A 6454-nucleotide genomic window follows, 5' to 3' on the forward strand; every position below is an offset into this window, starting at 1 on the left:
TACACCTGTATGTTCCTACCCGCTCTCGTGTAATGTAAAATCACGCTACTTTAGACTTGTCCAGGTGTGTGTGTGTGTGTGTGTAAATATAAGATGTCTCACTGTAAGAGTTGGAGAGAGTGTAGGAAGCAAAAGGGAACTTTTTTTTTTTTCTGTCTCATCCCATACCTCCAAAACCTACTCATTTGTTCTCTGTTGGTAGGAATGGTTTGCAATGTTTGCTTAGCTAGATAATTAATCATTTGATTATTGAAATGAGTGTAAGAAAATCTGCATAGACATGTACAGGTCAGTTTTTGCCAGACTCACTACAAAGTTTGATTCTTTCGTTGTACAGATCTATTGAAAAAAGAGAATAAAGTTATTAAAAATATTTCCTATATTTTATATGTTGTATTTTAGTTATGAAATCAGTGCGACTTGGCTTGCAATATACTGTAACTAAACAAACCCAGATAGCACAAGTCTATTTGATGTTATATTTACATCTGGAAGACGTATTTTTAAGAGTATTTGCTCATCTGCAATACGTCTACAGGACGTTTCCTGTCAGATGTCAAATAGACGTTTAGTAGATATCAGTTTAACATGCATTAAATCATTACATCTTAAAGACATCTTCTAAATGTCTATTTGACATCTGACGGGAAACGTCCTATAGACGTATTGCAGGTGAACAAACACTCTTAAAAATACGTCTTCCAGATATAAATATCACATCAAATAGAATTGTGCTATCTGGGAACCAAATGTTTAAAGTCAGTCAGCATATTTGAATGATTTTTGGAGGATCGTGTGACAATAGGCCTATAAAACTGGAGTAATGATGCCACCAAGGGAACTTCATTAGAAGTAGTTCTTATTCTGAACCTGTAGAGGGAGTTACATACCACGTTATGATCATGCTTCTCTCAAGGCTGAGTTCATGGATTTCAGCTGTAATCCCAACTATCACATTTCCAAGAACAAGGATATTCTCTCAAGACGTGCCAGTGTAAACACTTCTAAATGAGACCTCTTATATCCATCCCTCAGCAGCATTAGTCGACGAATCGTCTCTTCCATTTGCTACTTTTTTTTTCTTTTTCTTTTTTCTTTTTTAACCAGAAGCGGGCCACCTTTGCACTCTGATATGGCTGAGAGGGACAATACCTGAGCTTTTGTTCAGAATTATATATATATTTTTTCATTCTTATGTGTAAAATGCCCCTGGCAAATCCCTGATGATTTCAGAGGGTTTTCAAATGAACTTTTACAAGTCTGTTCATTATAGGTAATAAGGTTTAGCCATTAGAATGACTTTAATTGTAGGCCTATGTTTATGACGTCTTGAGAGGCTTCAGGTTAGTGCTATTGTGTGCTACAAAATCACAAATCCTTGTTGCTGTTGATTTAATTTATTGGTTAATCTTCGGTTATAATGTGGCATATCCATCAGCAGCATTATATAGTGAATGTTGTATGATCTGTAGGTGACACCACATCTCAGGGTTTGTCAAATCATAACTCTTCCTGTAAGTCCAAAACATGAACAGTAGAAATAGAAGCCCGAGCCTCATTAGCAGCCAACTGGCTTGTTTGGGGTTTTAATTCTAGAAATCTCGGGAGTTATCACTTATTTAACTAATTTATGATTTACCGGTGGCTTTTTTGCCATTTAAAGGCATCATAAAATTGGCAGATGATTCCAAAATACATTATCTAATGGAAAAGGTAATGAATCTGGCAATGAGGTTCAAAATGGCAATTCTGGTATAACTAATGAGCTTTCTCTAGTTTTCTCTTTCTGTATACATTTCAGTCAGACTTCATGACTTCAGGATCTTTTCATGCTTGTTGATTTGAATTGCAGATTCAAAGTCAAGTCAGAAAAGATCATATATGATCAGTCGGTTTCTGAAGTCAACACGACTTTCATTTCCAACCAAAATTCAACGTCAGTTTGACATTGAAAGCCCAGATAAAAGTAAACGCTACTTGGCTATTTGGTTCAGATCCATGTCCGAGGCAGTTTGACTTCACGAACGCATTTCTTCACACACACAAAGAACTACGGAAGACTGTATTATCTTAATAGAGAGAATAAAGCATTTAATCTCGAAATGCCAGTATTATTATTAAAAAAAATTAAGTACTTTTTTATGTTGTGGTTCAGGGCTTTTGTGGTTTTGATTTCAGTTTCATATTTAAAAGTAAACCTATCATTTTATTTTATCATCAAATTTCCATATTTAAAAAGTTATTTTTGAAACATTATTTATGCAGGTGTAATTGTACCAATTTAGATGCAACTTCTGTGCCACCTCTGCACCACAAAGATGAATTTTCATTGTTTGTGATTTGATTGATAACTTCTCTATAGTGTCTTATTGTTCTAATTGTATTCATTGATTAAATATAAGACATTTCCACAAAGACACAATGTCTTGTCTTGGTCTCAACACACTTTGGTTTTGGCCTTGACTTGGGTGGAACTTAGGAGGAAGTAGAAACGGGGAGGACTTTATTGCATCGGACGTGTGTCACTTTGCTCACAGCTGATTGGTTAAATTTTGTTTTGAGATACCTGGAACAGACTGTTGTCCAATTTAAAGACTGCGTCCCTCGAAGGGCATGAAGGTTGAACTGAGCGTTGTTAAATGGGACGGTCTAGCCTACGGAGGACTGTTCTTGACGCCTAGCAACTGTGACAGCTGCAGTAACGTTTGTACTGGACTTTTTAAAAGATATATTCAGCTGCCTGAAAACAAAACAGGTCTGTCTAAACTGTTTAAATATTTCTGTATAATAAAGAATATAATAAACTATAATCGCATCTTAGGAAGTCGTCAACATTTGAGCTTTACACTTTTCAATTATTTTTACATTTGTATCCTTACATATTTGAGTAAGTTGAAACCCAAACTTGCATTTGAATGTGTAAATTGGTGAATTCTCTCAATAAAAAAATCCTGTCATAACTGGGCCACAATGAACTCTGGAGCAAAGGGTCCATCTCTTGTATCCTTCATTTCACGGAAAACAAAGTGCGCATTTGGAGGCTGCATTTGAAAGAGCCCGAAAGAGCCCATTTACTATTGAATTACAACGCATTCTCACCCCAAGGCGTCACCTTTGACCATGCTTCAATATTTGATGTTTTAGGCGCCCTTTAGCGTCACTTTCATGACGCGATCCTACGGCGTCATCTAACTGACGCTAAAGGAAAGCGTCTGTTAGAGGACGCGGTTAGGTTTAGGTGTGGGGTGGGGGTAGGGTACACGCGATCCCAAGGCGTCATCTAACTGACGCTAAAGAGCGCCTAAAGCGTCAGATATTGAAGCATGTCCAAATGCTTCCCAAGGCGTCAGTTAGGTGACGCCTTGGGAGTGAGAATGGGCTGTGAATTAGCCTATTGCAACGCATTCTCATCCCAAGGCGTCACCTTTTGACCATGCTTCAATATTCAACGCTTTAGGCGCCCTTTCAGTTTCATGACGTGATCCTACGGCGCCATCTGACTGACGCTAAAGGAAAAGCGTCAGTTAGACTATTTATGCTTTTTTTTTTTTTTTTTTTGTACAGGTTTTTAGGTATGTTATGATGCTTGTAATATAAAAAATGACCTTATTTTAGTATTATTGCTAATTTACTGAAAATCAACATCAATTTATGATGTCAGCTTATGTGATGTTCTCGCAAAGATGTTCAGTTGTATGGACAATTCAATATTCAAGATGACTTTGGGAAATGAAAGAATGCAAACAGAGAAAAAAAAACTGCTGGAGGATTAGAGGATTTTTACAATTAAGTTAAGACATTAAGTAAAGTTAACTAAAAAAAATCTTAGAATCACTGTTGGATTTTACAGTGTGCAATTCTAGATTATAATGTGCTGTTTGATGGTATAATAGCCTACATGTCTGACTCATCCCTCTGACTACATGGCATCCCTGGAATAGAGAACCACATTAATATTCATTCTGCATCTTAAATCTGCATTCCTTTAAAATAATATGAAACGTATTCTCTGATACAGTGATTCACGTGTCAGGTGCTTTTGCGATGTGGTAATATGAGCACTAGATGGAGCTGGAGTTTGATATTTCAGCTACATTTTTTTTTCCTGCTCAATGAGATCATCAACTTCTGGAGTGTCAGGACCATCTCCATTACAGGGCACTTAAATGAGCTTTTTGTCTGTCTGATCTCCGTCAACTAGTGGTAATGCGTTCGCTCGCACAAGCCGAGATGAATCTAATGAAGGCACTCAAGCACACACAACCTTTATGCAGGCGTTTTGAAAGGGTTGCGCATTTTAGCTCATCACTGGACAGTGGTAATTATCCGAGGTCACCATTGTCTCGCTTTCTGTCGCCAGACAGCCGAGACCCTTAAATCTGCGAAAACCGTGTGCGGAACACAATGGATATTCAGACGTCTTCTGTCATTCCAATGTTACACTGTATGGCAGTGCTGGAATTAAATGAATGTTATTGTCTCCTGAGGGGCCTTTTAACATCAACACATTTCTCATTCAATTGTTCTGCCCGGGCACAGCTAAATTACACTTACATTTTTTTTCTATCTCGCCTCCCTTCTCATTTTCAGTAATGAACGAGAAGAGGCTGAAGTCCATTCTGTGGCCACCAAGTAGGCTATACACTTTCCTTTATTACCGTCCATTAAGAGGCCGAATGTTCTGTTTCTGTCTTCCACAAGCATAACCGAAATCTCAACCTTTCCAGACGCAGTAATCGAGAGTTCCACCGCAAGGGCGATTCTGAAGCGTTTCCAAGTAATCTGATACCTGACCAGCAAGGCTTAACGCTGATTTATTCTTTCATTAATACAGTCTAAGGAACAAATTGATTTTAAAACACAGTGAGCATTGATATCTGTGAATTTTAGACAGACTGCAAAAAGTAGGCTATAAGACACCACCTAAAACATGAAGGTCATTGAAAAGTGAAAAATATAGAAAACATAGAAAAATGTCAAACCAAGCATCGTTTATTTGAAATAATGCACACTTTTTACGCAAAGCATTTGACAAAAAGAGGTTTGCATGGTTTTAAAAATGGTACGAAAGCTGTCACTAGGGTGGTACCCTTAAGAAAAGGTATGTAGGCCTAACTAATGTACATTTAAGGTTACTAATAAGCTCTCTTTAGGTGTAGCCTATACCTTTTGAAACGGTAACACCCCAGCAGCTTTTGTACCTTTTTTTCTGAGAGTAAATGATACAACAATTGACATTTTTATAAACATGGCTGCACACATTTGCAAAAATCCTTAACAATGTTAGTTCTGAAAAGGTCTAGCATTGTGGTTTGTTGTTGTTTGTTTAGTTTTTTACTTATTGCAGTTCATTCTGAGTGTAGCCTACAAGTCTATTTGATGTGATGTTTACATCTGGAAGACGTATCTTTAAGAGTGTTTGCTCATCTGCAATACGTCTACAGGAAGTTTCCTGTCAGATGTCAAATAGACGTTTAGTAGATGTCAGTTTAACATGCGTTAAATCATTACATCTTAAAGACATCTTCCAAACGTCTATTTGACATCTGACAGGAAACGTCCTATAGACGTATTTCAGATGAGCAAACACTCTTCAAAATACGTCTTCCAGATGTAAAAATCACATAAAATAGACTTGTGCTATCTGGGTATTTGATGTGATGTTTACATCTACGTTTACGTTTGCTCATCTGCAATACGTCTACAGGGATGTAGTTTAGAAGATGTCAGTTTAACGTGCATTCTAAATCATTACATCTTAAAGACATCTTCTAAACGTATATTTGACGTCTGACAGGAAACGTCCCATAGACGTATTATCTTAAAAATACGTCTTCCGGATGTAAACATCACATCAAATAGACTTGTGCTATTTGGGATATGTTGTTAAGACAAATGAAAATAATGCTGAGATATAAGCATTTGCTTGGCCTCTAAGTTCACGCTTGCCGTGTGAACATTCAAACTTAGAGACCAAGTTAAAAATTGTTATTAGGATGTTTTGTTTTTCTCAGCATTAATTTGAATTGTCTTAACAATTCAGCCATGTGACGCGGAGTGATTTGTGATGTTTGCTCTCGATGGTTCTGGAATCCTCAACAGAGGCGAAAGGACAGCCACTTTGAGACATTGAGTTAAGTAAGTGAAGATTCACATGAAAGCGTGTAAAAGGCCTTCAGCAGCTCTGCTTACGCTGACACCATCTGCTCGGCGCTGATGTGAACTCACACGTACAGTACAGCACTGCCTCTGTTTGTGCGAAGCTTCTCAAGCGGCGGATGAATAGAGCGTCTGCTTTGTAGCGTGTGCCAATAACTTTGATGGCAGATCATTAGAATGAGCGCTAACATCTTTTCTGAGTGGGCTTTTTTTTTTTCTTTTTTTTTTTGCTTGATGTGTACAGGTGTGGATAAAGGAAGAAAGATCCCGATTTGAATTTGAATATAGTCAATCG

This window comes from Pimephales promelas, chromosome 16 (assembly GCF_988280905.1).
Source record: "Pimephales promelas chromosome 16, fPimPro1.hap1.1, whole genome shotgun sequence".
In the NCBI taxonomy this organism is placed as follows: Eukaryota; Metazoa; Chordata; class Actinopteri; order Cypriniformes; family Leuciscidae; genus Pimephales; species Pimephales promelas.